The 14,569-nt window shown below is 37.5% G+C and overlaps 2 long non-coding RNA genes across 2 annotated transcripts in view; both read right to left on the reverse strand.

Moving 5' to 3' along the window:
* Window positions 1-6,717, reverse strand: part of LOC104869363 — a 30,504-nt gene extending 23,787 nt beyond the window's left edge. Inside the window, exon 1 of the long non-coding RNA XR_782289.1 lies at window positions 6,620-6,717. This is a non-coding gene — a long non-coding RNA (uncharacterized LOC104869363). The remainder of the gene's footprint in view (window positions 1-6,619) is intronic.
* Window positions 6,718-6,753: 36 nt separating this feature from the next.
* On the reverse strand, window positions 6,754-9,989 carry LOC109118367. The gene is made up of 3 exons (XR_002025689.2): window positions 9,276-9,989; window positions 9,140-9,198; window positions 6,754-6,765 (listed from the first exon to the last, which is right to left on the reverse strand). It is a non-coding gene; the product is annotated as an uncharacterized LOC109118367 (long non-coding RNA).
* Between the last annotated feature and the right edge of the window lie 4,580 nt (window positions 9,990-14,569).

The following is a 14,569-nucleotide window of genomic DNA, read 5'->3' on the forward strand; positions in this document are numbered from 1 at the left end:
GTCTCCCCCCCCACTCTCTCCCTCTCTTTTTCATTGTTACAGTCTACTGTGAGCACCTACAGTCTAGGAATTAAAACATGGGCTGTCAAGGTCAGACTGCCTGAGTTCAGATCCTAGCTCTGCACTGAGTAGCTGAGGTAACTTCAGGAAAACTACTTCTAACCTGTGCCTCTGAGTCCTCATCTGTCTGATGCGGCTGATGGTACTTACTCTGTAAGGTTGCTCTAAAACTTAAATGAGATAATCCTAGCCCTTTTGCCTGGAATAATGCACACACCAAACATATCTTGCAAATAATTTCAAGAGCTCTAAAATTGCGCTTTTTAAATCTTCTAACAAATTCAAGCTGTCAGGTTCAATAACTATATTTTGTTTTGATCTGCCCATGTCCCTCTGCAAGCTTGGCCAGTCTCTCCCACTAGAAACACTTCAAACCTCGAATCCCAGGACTGTTACTTTCCCCAGTCTTCTTACTTCAGAAGCCTAACTTTGACTGGCCAAGGACATAGAAGAGACTCTTCCCAGAATGATGATCTTAGCCTGCTCCCTGGATTTAAACACACAGATGAATCTCAGCTCCTCAGCACCCCTCACTCTCCTGAGTCTCAGACTCAACCTGAAGCCGACTCTTGGACACTGAGTGCTCACACCCGGCATGTACATGATGAGTCTTCTTTCCCTCCAAACTTCCAAGCTTGCTTCCCTCGCTCTTACACCAGTGGTGTGGACAGTGAACTCCTGCACAGAGAGAAAGGATCCCCCAGCAAAGTCCAGTCGAGAGCTCTCTGTGGCGTGGGTTAGTATTGTGGAAGTAGAAAGATGGACAGTGTCTACATCCCAGATTCTTTGTGCAAGGGGCAAGTGAGAAGGAAGGCATAATGGGAACCACGTAACAAAGCTCAATGTATGTGAGACAGGCAAGATGAGGAAAGAAAGAGAGTAGACTTCATAGCAAAGACCACACAGCAAATAACCAGGAATATTCTGAGGACCAACAGGATGTGCATTTTGCTGCCTACCACTGAAGAGGTACCGAAGGAAGAATCATGAGAGAGCTGTTAGGGAAGCCAAATCACAGTCAAAGTAAATGTTGCAGAGAAAGGTCAATGAAACCATCACAGACCCTTACAACCAGATGTCAATTCCCAGGTCTCTAAATTCTCATATCCCTTTTTAAGTTTTAAAAATTACAAGATACTTCAAACATCAGACGGCCATAGGCTAATGTCACAGCTACCTAGTATTGATCTACCACCTGGCTTTACTATATGTACCCTTTGATGGCACTTATCTATGCACTGTTGAATTATTATTTGTTCTTTCTTCTGTATTACAGAGAAGTGCCTCGAAGGCAGAGCTTCTCTCTCCTCCGTGTCTCAGAGGCACCTTGAACATATATATACACACTGCCTTACAGCTATTAGGTCCCAATAGTTGCTGGAGTGGACTGAGTTCTTGAAAGACCTCAGAGACCTTCAGGAAAAAGGAAAGCATAGCAAGTGGCATATGCTATTCTCACAGACTTGAGATGCTGCAGCTATTTTTAAGGTGTGCTAATTCAGAAGGAATTAGTGTGAGTGAAAATAGGGCAGTAGCTGCATCTCGCAGCATATAAAAATGTATTTGCTAACATCCTTTGCTAATCATTTCAAATTCAGAAATCAAAGCTACAGGCAACTCAAGTGGCTCATTGGTAGGTTACCAATTTCCAGCCCTCCTATAACAGCTGAATTCATTTGGTTCATTAAGAGATGTTTAGCCAGAAACAAAAGTTTCTTAACTTCCTCAGATTTATTATTAGAGCATGTTTTTGCCCCTTATCTAGTACTAATTGCTTTGTCTTATGTAATAACATGCCTTTTACCTGCTACAAATCCAAGAAAATGTTGTACTGCCTAAGTATGAGAATTTCTGCCATATATATATGCCACATAAATATATATTTTTCATAGAGCTACCAGTGACTTCTCAGAATTTCCAGAAGAATTTGCTCTACACCAAGGTAATATTAATGGTAATATTAGTGGCAAGCTTTCTAGTTAGGTCAACAATGACAGGTGCTCTGGATGGTTCCAGTTTCTATCTGTTGTAGAATTATTAAAGTCTCAATTATTTTAGGACTCTTCTTTCACTCTCAAAAGTAGTTTAGATGATAAGTTATATAAACTATTAACTCCATCACCTAAACTTTTACATTGCAAGATCACTTTAAGTGGATAGGACTTTTCATATTTTAAAGTTTGTGCAGTGTTCCGCAAATGAATTAAATCAGAGCCTTTGAGTTATTATAGGAAGTCGCACTAGACATCACAACAAGTCTTCATTTTTGGCATGCTTCCTGAACAGAACACAAACTAAAATAAGCCCATTTACCCAGATGTTACCAGCACAAATCGTGCTGACATGATACAGCTGCTTTTCTGTGGGGCTAGAATAAGCTATCACAAAATAAGAATTAAAACTTAAAGTACTCAGTAAAAAATGTTCAACTTTTAAAGTCTCGGGCTGTTTACTAAATTTAAGTGAAAACCAACTTAAATTTCCAAACTAGCAAATACAATTCAGAATTTTTTAAAATTGTAGATTAAATTGCTTCCTGTCTTTTCATCTCTGTCAGCTCCCAATAAGAAAAAAAAAATTACAACGTTAGAGTAATGTGTAGTTATAACTATATTTTTAGCCCAGCAATTTTAGCTCAATTTTCAGCAGTAACATCTCATTAGAATCAAACACTTCCTAGATGGTTTAAAAACATAGTGAAAATCTGGCACTTTGGGTGCCTATATGAACAATGCCTTAACTTCTTATTTTCAAAGAAAAAATGCGATTTAACATAAAAAAAAAAAAGCAAAGCCCCCGAAGGTTCTTTTTTTTTTGTAAAAGAAAAAAGAAGAAAGAAAGAAACTCAACCTGCAGTACACATTAAATAATTCAAATCAATGATCCTTCTAAGCCCTTAGCAATGCATAAACCAATGGGGGAAAGCAATCTAATACTTCATGCATTTAGGGAACTGCATTAGAAAGACTTTTAGCCTGCTTCTGCTTTTTACATGCAAATGTATGCAGAGCAGACAGATTGGGATCTGTACAATTTAGCAATGATCGAAACTTGTAATTTTTGAAAATGGGACAGATGTCCAGACTAGTTATATTAAGATGCTTCTTACTGAAGAAAAAACCAAACAGTCTAATTCTACTTCCTCCTTTAAATGGAAACAAATAAACAAAGCCACCACAAATTAGAATAAGTTATATATCATTTTGTTTCTTTCATAGATTCTTAAAATTGAAAGGCAGTTTAGGGTAGTGGAATAAATATTTCTGGCATGTACCACTGCATTATTCATCGTCGTCTCCTTAAAACACAGAATTGGAGGAATGTTTCGCCATTCAAGGGGCAGGGGTAGGCTAAAATCTAATGTGGAGAGCAGCTGCTCTGGTTCAGTGAAGTCTGCTGTCCTTGACCCACAGGAAACATGGAGAATTAAGTACACGATATATGTGTCCTAAACAAAGGCCATCTCATTCCATTCATTCACTCAAACTTGGCAAATGCCCAATAGCTCCTGGTATCTGTAATGTCCCAAACTTTATTTGATGATGTGGAATGTTGAGAACATGATAGGATGTGGGGAATTAAACTGTTATGGTTTATATCTAGTAGGTGGGGCTTTAGGGAGATAATTCGATCATGAGGGTGTGATGCTCAGGAGAGGATTAATCCACTGATGAGTTTTTAACTAAATATGATTTAGGAGGTGAAGTCCCGTTGCAGGAGGTGGGTCACTGGAGGTCTAGAACAGTATATCTCCCTTCCTCCTCCTTGACCCCTCCGCTTCCTGATTGCCTTGCTATGGACTGTTTCTTTCTGCCATGCTGCCCTGCTTGTAGCCAGCCTATTACAAACTGAAACCTCTACAAAGTTTTTGAACCAAAATAAACCTTACCGCCTTTAAGCTGTGGATGTTGGGTATTATGTCTTAGTCATAAGAAAGTAACCAAGACACAGATGTAGCATTTGCTTTCAAACAGCCCAGTCTGGTGGGAAAGACAAACAAGAAATTGTATGATTAAAATGAGGTAGATTCTAAGCACAGTAAAAAGTGTGTTATGAAGTTCCACGGTAGCTGAGAATGGATCACTTCTAACTAGGTCATCAAAAAACACTTCATTACTATAAACTTTGAGTCTTGAAAAACCCCAGAATGGATGCTTTGGTTTGGATATGGTTTGAGAGCGCTGTGCACAAGTCTATGGGCTGGAAGCTTAGTCATCTGTTCAGTGGTACTGAGGTGGTAAAATCACTAACAAGTGGGGCCTACTGAAAGGTGATTAGGTCAATGGAGGCATCACATCGAGAGACTTAGTTCTCAAGGGACCCCAATAAGTTCCCACGAGAGTGGGTTGTAGAAAGAGTGAGCCTCACCCCTGAATCTCTCCTGCCTCCTCTTCTGCCATTTAATCTCCGCCTCTCACACGTGCTTCCACCACGATGTTATCTACCGTGTTGTAATGTAGTCAGAGCTGACTAGATGCCTGTTCCATAAAAATGGGACCTCTAAACTATGAGCTCCTTTCTTTATATATTACACACCATCAGGTATTTTGTTATAGCAACATGAAATGGACTAAGGCAGTAGATAAGGGAGAGAAGCCACACTGGATCAAGGTTAAATAGGCATAAAGGCACAGAGAGAAGCAGCCAGGAGAGTGAGAGGTGCAGGGTTGCACGCGTCCAGTCAGATCTTCACTGAAGAATGAATGTCCATGTGCCAGGCATGGCGTGAAACAAAGGGTGTAATCAAGAACAAGATACGTGTCCACTTTATTCTGCAGGTAGCAGGAGCTTCAGAAGGGGAATGCAAATTCAGTTCTGTTTCAGATCAATCACTCTGGAGGTGAGGCAGATGATGACAATGATGGAGGGAAGAACCCAGATGCTAGGAAGCTTAATGGTACCTCTGGCAAAAGTCCAGATAAGAGACGATGCCAGTTTGGCCCAAGACAATGAGCAGGGCTGGAGGAACCATGTCTGTGATGGGAAAGATTCAACCAAGTTTTTTCCACCATTCTGACTCTTCTTTCCTTTCAGCCTGCTCCAGTGGTTAGAGTTCACCCCTACAGTGACATACACTCCTCACTCCTACTGCCCTTTGCTGGCCTACTTGTGCACTGTGGAAACTTTCAGACATGACAGCTCCTCAGATATCAGGTTGCGTTCAGGCTTGATCACCATCAGCAAAATTCAGATAAAATATTTAGTCCTCTAACCAATAAAACGTCAAACTTAAGGCATATCTTCTGAAAGGTCTTTAAATTTTCTGTCCTAAACATTCAAGGTAAGAAGGTATGGTGTGAGGTCTTCTTAGAGAAGCTAAAGTTGAGAAATTCACTTTTTAAATTTACCCCCTCTCCACTGTAGTGCTAGAGATCAAACCCCAGGCCTCCTGAATGCTAGGCAAATGCTCTACCACTAAGCCATACCCCTAGATGAATTCCTTTAAAAAAAAAAAAAAAGGAAAAGAAAAAACTTTCACTTGAAGTTGAGTATAGTTACCGTATGTCTGTAATCCAGGCAATGTGTTAGCTCCACTACGGAAGGAAGAATGCAAGTTGGCAAAACATAAGGAGAGCCTGTCTCAAAACAAAAGAGACAGCAAGACGGGGAGAAATGCATATTGCCCCTTCTTGCTTCCCAAAGTCAGTAAATAATGAGAAAATGTTTCTCCTTTCAAAAGAATAGTTTTGTCATTCCAAAGACAGCTTAGACCATCACTCAATCATCATTATTTTTCATGAATCAAGCACTTGAGACCAGGAGAGATCTGTGGTAATGGTTCGACAACCTGCCCTTGCTTTTTCACCTTGGAAGTTCCACCTCCTGGAGTTATCATGAGAAACTTATTATTCTAAGAATTTTCTTGAATTTCTATCCATAGCATTAGAAAGACCCCTTCAACCCAGCCCAATCAACATCTCTAGAGCAAGATAGTTAACTGTTAGTTTCTCTTCTATCATCAAGACAAAATATCCAACACCCAAAGTTAGAGAGGAAAGGTTTATTTGGCTTACAGTTCATAGAGATCCCAATCCATAATCAGTCGATTCCAAGGCAGGGTGGCAAACGACAGCAAAAGCAACAAGGGACCTTAAAAGCATCTTTCTGCCCCTTTTATCCAATCCAGACTATGGGGATTAGGTTGGTGCCAAATCAGTCACATGTAATGATTTAGTAATCACACGCCCTTAACCCCAGCCCCACACACACTCCAGATTCAGCCACCACCGAAAGTCTGCATGAGGCTCTCGGGAGCATCTAGACACCAGCCACACATAAAACCTTCCTGGATTCTGATCAGCCAAAAGTCTGCCTACGTGGCAGCAAGACTTTTCTAGTCATAGAACTTAGGGGTTAACACACCCCTGAGTTTTATTCAGGAAAAATATTTTTAATAATAAATTTCATATTATTTTTATTCATACTTGTTTGTACTACATAATGTTTACATTCCTTGTGTGGAGTCGGTAGGTGTACATAACACATCCTAATTAAAAATTTTAATTTTTTATGATGAAAAATTTCAAACATACAAGAAGAAGAAAAAAATACACATTACCTTCCTTCAGATTCAACCTGGTCAAGATTTTGCCACACTTGCTTTCTGTATCCTCTTCCTTCTCTTTTTCCCATTGTCTTCCCTGCTTCTTTTCCTTTTCTTTCTTTACCTCCCTTTCTTTTCTTTCATCTTCTCTCCTTTCTTTGCTATAGTATTTTAAAGAAAATCTTCTATCATATTGTTCTATGTCAATATTTGAGTAATATAAAAAAAGACGTTTTCTTACATAACCATGATGCCATCATCACACCTGACCAAATGAATAATTCTTCTCTAACATCATCTACACCTAATTTTCAAGAAAGTTTTAAAAATCATAAGGCTTGATTGAAATGTCTATTGCTTCTCTAGGGAAAGCCTCAGACAGACATAATAGATACATTATCAGGAAAATGTGCTCTATGCTCACTTCAAGTTTTCATTCTATTACTGCCTATTGTGCCCCCGTGTATCATGTTAAAAAACTAATATCCATCTCTAATGTTTACACATTTCATCTATTTTTATATATTTAGTTGATCTGTCTTGTCATTGCTTACCTGAACTATACACATTCAATTCTTTTACTCTTTCCTTATAAATCAATCCCGTCAGCCCCTTATTTTGTAGCTTTTCTCTGAACCTCACCTAGATGGCTTCTAAAGCCTAGTCCTGCGCTGTCCAGAACCACATCAGTGTTCCCACTGTAGTCTCACACAAATTAAATCACTGCCCATTCCTCTGATTGCTTAGCTCAGACCAGAAGAGCCTTATTTTCTGTCATATTATAAAGGAAACAAATGTCTTGATTTCTGCTTTATACCCCATTATTTTTCACATTGAAGCTTGTGTTTTATCCCTCCCAATAGTCAGGCACAGTAAGAAAATAATAATACAATAAAACAATTTTAATAATATGCTGTAATAAGTTATTTAAAACATAAACTATTGCTGAATTTTTCCATTTAATATTTTTAGACCAAGGTTGATTGCAGGTAACTGAAACTGTGAAATGTGAAACCACAAATAAAGGGGGAATTGCTGTACTAACTTTAATGCTGTATGTATCAGGGGTAATTTATGCACTGTAGTACACTTAACATGAACATTGACATTCTCTCAAGACATTTTCTACTTGCATCAGTAGCCTATTTCACCATTTAATAATCTTTGCTGTTGGGAAATTGTTTCAGCTCAGCTCTTACCAAAACAATATCTTATAAAACATCTTTGAAATGTATAATTTGAATCCATAAACCATGAGAATTTCAGATTTATCTTTCTCTTCTTGCATATAAATCAGTATGTGGCATTTGCTTTAATTTACTATTTACTCACTGTTTACTAGGTTCTAAGAGTCATGCTAAGTGCATCGCCTGAACAACTAATTTAGGCTTCATAATTTTGAAAACTGAGCATTATTAATGACCCCAGCTTACAAGTGAGGAAACTGGGGCTTAGGAAAGTTAACTGACTTTCTTAATGTTAATAGCCAGTGATAAGCAAGAGTTCAGAAAATCTAAAACATCATAACCCCTGTTCACAACCACTGGCATGATTTAGTATTTCCAGTAATAATTGGGAAGCTCTAGCTATACGCTAACTTCAACAAACCCCTACATGGCACACAGTTGGGAGAGAAGTGAAAAGCCAGTCTTTTCCAAAGGGGCCATAGATCTCTTAAAAGAGGAGCGTGCATGGTAGCAATCATTATCACAGGCAACTGAACCAGCTACCCAATGCCTGAGAAAATACTACTCATATCAAAACCAGATTCAATCCTTTTAAGAAAAATGATTATTACCAATCATATGGCCCTCCAATTTCAAAACCCTCAATTATCTAGTAAATGAATGAGTACCATCCATTAAACATCTGTTATGTGGTGATACTCTAGCTTGGGCTCTATGATCTCAATCCTGCATCAGTCTATCACACTCCTTCCTCAAGGAGCTCTCTGCTTTTTTTTTTTTTTTTTTTTTTTTTTTTTGAGACAGGGTCTCACTATGTAGCGCAAGCTGGCCTTGAACCCACTGCTCTCCTCCTGCCTCAGCCTCTGATGTGCTGGGATTACAGCTGTGCCCCAGTGTCCAGCCCTGTTTCTACCTATTCATCTTTTGCCACCCATCCCTGCCACCGTGGTCTCCTTAAAATAAAGCTTCCATATGAGCCAATCCCTCTTCTGAAGCCTAACTCAATCCTAACTTTCAGGGCTCCAAATAATGAAAATCCTTCGCTCCATCCGGACTAGACTCATTCCTACCGACTACGTCTTGTCCACCACCACTTTTGTTGGAACAATTCTCCCTTCTCCAGCTGCTCTCCTAAGGCTTCAGGTATTTTGTTCAACACTGGTTTAAGCCCTTTCTCCTCTATGCTCTTATTCTGACCTCTAAACATCTTGTATTTTCCCTCCTGCTCTCAGTAAGAGGTCAACTGATGTTTGCAGAAATTATTGCTCCATTAAGCATCAACAGATATTTTGGGAATTCCACCCCGACTGGTGTGTTATTATCTTATGTACATTTCTTGAGCTCCCACCTGAAATTCAGTGAAAGCTTCTTAAAGTCCTGCACCACATCTCTCGGATGCCATAGTTTCTGACAGGGAAGGCACTTGTGACAATTTGACAATTGACAAATTTCAGTTACATAAAATAAGATGATCTAGTAATCACCTTTTGATCATATGGCTGATTCTGTGTGCCAAAAGTATATGAGTGGCTACCTAAGACATCTGGCCTCTAAATCCTGTCTTTACCAATGAAATAATGTAGAGTTGGGAGGAGCTACTTTTCTAGCTTCAATTTTCTGTCCTAAAATGGAAGAAATGAAAAGTCAAATAATCTCAAAGCACTTGAGTACACGAATGCTACTTTATTAGATGCTTTGTCAGTTAATTGCTTGACAGGTTATTTTCTAAGGATAAAAAGTTAGCTAGAACTTAAGTGTTGCAAGTCAGTTGATCTGTCTTAACCATTTTTAGGATATGGAGAATTCCATATGTAGCAAAAACAGTAGGCGAAATAACCTATAAATGCTGAGGGGAAAAGGGGGGCATAATTTAAGCTTCCTCTTAGGCATAGAAAGCTGAGAAAGAAAAAATGAAGTCACTTGAGCCCAGCTGGGAGTTAAGACTGCAAGGTAACTGGACTCAAAAGGATGACAAGCTTCTCCAAGCAGAGATGGAGGAAATGAACTGTTACTTTGGGCAGAGTATGGAAGTAGCAGATTTAGATGGAAGACAGATAATTTAGATGGAAGATAGACATCACCTTATTTCTGATCTTGAGGGGAATCTATTTTTTAAAAAAGATACTGTTAGGTATAGGTTTTTTTAAAGCCCTTTATTGGGCTGAGAAAACTGAAAATTGTTAACTACAGAATATTTTGTACATGTTCTTTATCTGATTGAGGAGTTACTCAATTCCTAATATACTCCTTTTTATCAAGAATGGATTGCTGTCAATTGCTTTTTCTACATCTATTGAGATGATCATGTAGTTTTTTTATAGCCTATGGATATGGTGAATTATATCAATTATTGAATTTCCTTTGTTGTTGTTGTTTTTGTCTTTGTTTTTGGTACCAGGGATTGAACTCAGGACCATGTGCTTGTGAGGCAGACATGGGCACCACTGAGCTAAATCCCCAGCCCAACTACTGAATTTTGAACTGACCTTACATTCCCAAGTTACATGTTATTGGTCATCATGTATTATCCCTTTCATTATTGCTTGGTTTGGTTTTGTAATATTTTTGAGGAGTGTTACCCGTGAGACACTGGTGGTGCTTTCATGCAATAACCTTAGTCTTGCTTTTGTGTAAGGGTTATACTGTGGTGTGCACAGGATTTCCCATCCTGTTAATGTCTGGAAGAGCCAATGATGTCTCCTCTTTGATTCCTGATTAGTCATCTGTATCGTGTTTATTTCACCAATCTTTTCAAGGGATCAGTTTTTGCTTTCACTGATTTTTTACTATTTTTCGGATTTATTATTTCCTTTACTAGCTGCAGGTTCAATTTGCTCCTTTTCGAAGTTTATAAGTAGAAGCTAGGTCACTTTTTTTTAAACAAACATAAGCATTTACTGCTATCAATTTTTCTTTGAACAGTGCTTCAGCTGCATCTCATAAATTCCAAGTTACACTTCATTTAAAATACTTTAAAATAGTTTCCATTGTGTTATCTCCCTTCCTCTGTTATTTAGAAGTTTGTCATTAATTTTCAAGTATTTGAGGATTGTCTAAATATAGTTCTTTAATGGGTTTCTTAATTTCATTGTGGTAACAGGCAAGGTCATGACAAAATATGATTTAAATTTATTAAGACTTACCTTATAAAATAGAGGTGGTCTTGGGACTATATCCCATATACATTTGTAAGCCCAATACACTTAAGACTTGGAAAGGTGAAACAATCCCCAAACCTCTGGGAAGACATTCTTAACCCCAAGCACACAAGATCTCCATAAAGTCTCACTGAATTAACTCGTGATCCAGGTTTATAACACAAGGGGCATGCTTCACTTTGTCAGAGAATTAAGAGATTCAACAAACAATATTAGAGGCCACTCCCCCAAATTTACAGATTACTGAATTAACTAAAACAATTAGACTAACCAGTTTAAGATTAAATAGCCAATCAGACAAATAAATAAATAAAAGAAACTAAAACTTTAAGAAATCAGAGAAGAGCTTATTATAACCACACTGACAGACTAAATAACCACCTAAATTGCTGAGATGAAAATGTAAGTTACTTAGTGCTACGGAGAACATGGATCTAGAATTCTGATATATTGCTGGCATAGTAATTTTGAAAACTTGTCTCCAGTATCTACTAACGCTTAACATATGTATACTCTATGACCTAGATGCCACTATTAGAAACATCCAACAGAAATGCATGCACATATTTTTACTAGGAGGCAAGTACTACATTTGCTCATAGAATTAAAATTGAAAGCTAGTCAAATGCTGTACTCATTTAGTAAAATGAATAAATATGTGGCTGTTCACTATGATACATTAACTTGACCGGAGTAAAAGACACATAGATTAGTAAAGCATAGTTCCGAGTACGTCTGCAGATGGCCAGCATAGCAGGTAGGTCGGCAAACTGAAGGGAAGGACTGGTTGTGGGTGGCATCAGCCAACAGGCTTGTTATAGCCCAGATAGAATATAAAAGGGTAAGATTTGTGCCTATTTTTGAAGAGCTCCAGCCTCCTTGAATATGTGCGCCCTAAGTAATACACAGAGGTAGTACTAAACACAATGGCATATAAAACAAATAATGAAAAGCTTATGACCAAGGCAACTGTTATCAACTGAATTTTTGTGACAACCTAAAATTTATATGTTGAAGCCACAGCTCCCAATGTGTTGAATTAGGGGGTTGGAAAAAATTAAGCTTAGATGAAGTCCTGAGGCTGGAGTTCCCATGATGGGATTAGTGTCCCTGTGAAGAAGTTGAGCAGACAGCAAAACTTCCCTTTCCATGAAGACACAATGTGAAGGTAATCATCTGCAAGCCTTCACCAAAGAAACTGACCATGTTGGGACTCTGGACTTTGCAGTGTGGAGAATTCTGAGAAATGAATGTCTGATGTTTAAGCCATCCAGTCTTTGGTATTATTACAGAAGCCTGAGCTGTAAGATACCAACAAAATGCAAGAACCTCCTAACTTTGAGCCAAAGCCAGACATAAAAGTGTATGTGTGCATGTGTGTGTGTGTGTGTGCGTGTGTAGCTTCTATAAAGAACAAAAGCAGGCAAAACTAATAGTCTATGTTAACCTTGTCAACGTGGTGGGGGGGTGGCTAGAGACTGGAAAAGTTCGAAATTTTCAAGGGGGCTAGTAATATCTTATTTCTTGATTTAGCTGCTGGTTATACACATTTGGTTTCTGAAAATTCACCATGCTGTACATTTATGATATGAGCAATTTACTGTGTGTATATTTTTTCCCCCAGTACTGGAGACTGAACTCAGGACCTCGTGCTTCCAAGGCAGGCACAGTACTACTGAGCTAAATCCCTAGCCCTTTGGTGTGTTTGTTAATCATCAATACACATTTTTTAAATGTGAAAAAAATTTAAAATGTGTTTACTAAAACCCTAATGAAAAGATAATATAACACACACAGAAGCCGAAATAAAAACAAGACACAATAGTCACTGACGTAAACATATTATTGCTAAACAGTGAATGAAATTAGCAGATGGAATTCTTTATTTGGAAAAAAGATTTGAGGAAACTCCCCAGGATGCAGCATTAAAGGATAAAAAGAGAAAATATGAAAGAGTAATTAGACACATAGGATAAAATGTGAAGATAAGACAGAAATAAGACTACTAGCTCAAAAAGATGTGCTATGCAAATAAACAAAGGATGAGAATTTTCCAGAACTGATGAAAATAAGAATTTGGATTCATGAGGAATGAGTTCTTGGGTAGAATAAATACAAATAAATACTATTTGGAATACTATCAGACTGCTGGAAAGCTTTGTTGAGGCAAACTAGTCTGTCTCCTTTGTTTTAAAGATGAAAAAACTGAGGCCCCAAAAGATTAAGTGATTTATCCAGGATCAAAGAGCTGATTAATGATAGGAATAAAAACTACCTTAATGTGCTATATTTTAATAATGGATGAAAAGAGCAAAAGAATCTGGTATCACTATTACAAAAATAATCTGAAGGCATCCTGTTCATGGAATTTAATTTGAAAGTTGGCAAATGAAAGCACTGCTGATTCAAGTGCCATGAATAGGTGCTTAACAAGTGGTATTTAATGAATAATGGGGGCAAACTAGGGCTGCCCACACATACCTTAGAAAAGGAAAGAATTTTGGGCCGGGGATTTAGCTCAGCAGTTCGGTGGCCTGCCTTGCAAGCACAAGGACCCGAGTTTAATCCCCGGTATCAAAAAAAAAAAAGAAAAAGAAAAAGAAATGATTTCAAGATAATCTTTCCGTTTAAAGTTTAAGTACAAGACCACTGTAATCACTTCAGTACCTAAACTTCCTACCTATTATTCTCCTCTATTTAATAAATATTTCCATATTTTAAAATGCTTTTGAATCACATTTCTTCCTATTATTTACATCATGATATAAGATAAATTAATTTCTTCCTTTGAAACAGAACAATTCACATCTAACTGAACCTCTAACTGCCTATTCTAAGTGTGAAACAGATTTCAAACTGGTCAAAGGGGCACAAAATGTACTGAAGATCTGATATAAAAGTCTTTTATGAATAATTTCTGGTCATGAGTCAGAAGCTTGTATTAAGGAAAAGATCTAGTCAGTATAAGGAAATGTAGTTAGCCCTTGTTCATAGTTCATAATTTTGAATTTATGGAGAGCAAATTTCTATAATTTTAATGCTCTTGGATTGTAAGACTAATTTTATAGCCACTTTTGACAACTTTTAGGTTAAGACAGTATTTCTCAAAAATATAAGACTTAAAAGCATCAAAATGATTTGATTTGGTATATTGTAGGTTGAAACATTTTCAATAATTTCTAATTTATCTTTTGCTTATAAGTAAAACAACCCTATTATGTCATGAAAGTTTAAAAACGAAAGCGTAAACTATATAAGGCACAGATAGTTCCTTAACGAATTGATTAAAAAGGGAAAAAATGCTTACACTTAAATACCCAAATTTTATGAGAAAACTAATTTGTTCTATGGATGACTCGAACCTTTCAGAGCATCTTGGTGAGTTTCAGCTCTTACAAGAGTTAAGAGTATTTTAAAGTTTCAGTAAGTTTGAACTACTCATACGAATACATCTGACAATGATAAAAAAGAATTAAAACATAAGCAACTATAAAAAGCAAAAATAAAAAAACTAAAATTGGTTTAAAAGCTATGAAAAACACTTCTATCAAGCACTCACTGCATAAATAGCTCATACAGATTATAAAAAATCATTATGGCATTTATTTGTATAAATGAAA

The sequence above is a fragment of the Fukomys damarensis genome, unplaced genomic scaffold, assembly GCF_012274545.1.
Source record: "Fukomys damarensis isolate Sample0158 unplaced genomic scaffold, DMR_v1.0_HiC HiC_scaffold_8, whole genome shotgun sequence".
In the NCBI taxonomy this organism is placed as follows: Eukaryota; Metazoa; Chordata; class Mammalia; order Rodentia; family Bathyergidae; genus Fukomys; species Fukomys damarensis.